Genomic DNA, 1,979 nt, shown 5'->3' on the forward strand with positions numbered 1-1,979 from the left:
CTCACTGTAAGCTCCGCCTCCCGGGTTCACACCGTTCTCCTGCCTCAGCCTCCCGTGTAGCTGGGACTACAGGCGCCCACCACCGCGACCGGATAATTTTTGTATTTTTAGTAGAGACGGAGTTTCACCGTGTTAGCCAGGATGGTCTCGATCTCCTGACCTCGTGATCCGCCCGTCTTGGCCTCCCAAAGTGCTGGGATTACAGGTGTGAGCCACCGCGCCCGGCCAACAATTTGTTGTTTTTATTCCAACTCTCCTTTTGCGTAGTACTCTTAAAAGCTAAAATTTCTTTAAGTGTTAATCCTGTGACTGGAACTGCCATCGACCTGTTGTATATACCATATTCCACTTCATGGAAGGCACCGTGAATGGTGTGATGCCTCCTTATTTTATGTACCAATAAAAGATTGTTTAAATTTTTGCCAAATACAGTTCTAATAAATAATGAATTGTAACTGGCATTTCAATGCCAGAGATGTTAAAATATGAGAAACTGAGCATCCTAGAACCGTTAAAATACAGTGTTATCTCTAACCTTTAAAACACATCACAAAGTAGGCATAATTGTATTATATTACTTAAAATGTTGTCTTTGTTAAGTAGAAGTAATAATTATAATATCTAACAATTACTGAGCTGTTACACGTACTAGGAACTCTCCCAAATACTTTGCGTAGATTCTCATTGAGGCATCACAGTGATGTTCTGTGAGATAACTGCTGTATTCATCTTCACTTTATTGATGAGAAAATTGAGGCACAGAGAGGCTAAGTGATAGCTAGTAAGTGAAAGATCTTAAAGTAATATTCAAGTCCAAGTTGAACTGAATCCAAAGGCCAAGCTCTTTCTATTCAAATAGGCCACTCTTTCATTAATGTCGTGAGTAATAAGAGTGAGTGAATGTTGTACTTTCTTCAGGAGATTATTAAATATTTGTTTTGAAGGCAGAGAAAGAGCCTGGTATTTAATGTTTACAATTACATAAATCATTGAATGTTTTGAGATAGTGGACTAAACTTTCCTAAAACGTCCTCTCACTCTTGTAGGACTACTCTACACTGGGCCTGTGCCAATGGCCACGCGGAATTATTAACACTTCTGGCAGACAGAAATTGTCAGCTTGACATCCATGACAGTGAAAACAGGACACCTCCGATGAAGGTAAGTGGTAGCCAGTTCTTTCTGCAGGAGATGCATTTGGTTTACATACATGGAATAAAAATGAATTTATCTCATTGAAATACAACTAGTTTGTGAAACCTGTGGAATATTTATTTTGATTTCCTAAAATTTATAATTTACTTGTTGCTTTAATACTGACAGGCTCTACAATGCTGGAGAGAGGCTTGTACAAATATTCTGGTAGATTCTGGTCCCAATGCAAATATTGTAGATGTGTATGGCAACACGGCTCTCCATTATGCTGTTTATAGTGAGAATCTGTCAGTGGTGGCAAAACTGCTGTCCCGTGGTGCAGACACCGAAGTGAAAAACAAGGTAGACATTAACCAATGTTATTTTCAAAATATTTGAAATCCATTTGTTTTAACGTTAACATACGTAAAACTGTTATATTTGGAAGCTCAAACATTCCTTGAATGAAACCAGTTTGAAAGAACTTAATTGTCTAAGATTTTACTTTAAATATTAATCAATCTTTTTACAAGAACTATTAGAGAGTATGGTTTTTCTGTGCATTTATGATAAATATTTGAATTTGTGAAAGGCAAAACTTTTCCAAATATTCTTTCACCCCGCCAAGTTTTCTTTTTCTTTCCAATTTGTGTAAAACTACAAGAAAGCAATATTTGCCCGCATAAATTGAGTCACCGTGTAAAATTTAGGATTCATGCAGAAATCTGGATTTCCTCTTGAAGGATAAAACCTGGTGTCTCTTGAGCCCATGTGACTGTTTGGTATGCTCTGAAGAGGCTCTAGCTTTAAACAAAGCATGTGTTTCCGGTTTGCTACTGCGCCCA

Source organism: Colobus angolensis, unplaced genomic scaffold (assembly GCF_000951035.1).
Source record: "Colobus angolensis palliatus isolate OR3802 unplaced genomic scaffold, Cang.pa_1.0 Scaffold293, whole genome shotgun sequence".
Classification (NCBI taxonomy): domain Eukaryota; kingdom Metazoa; phylum Chordata; class Mammalia; order Primates; family Cercopithecidae; genus Colobus; species Colobus angolensis.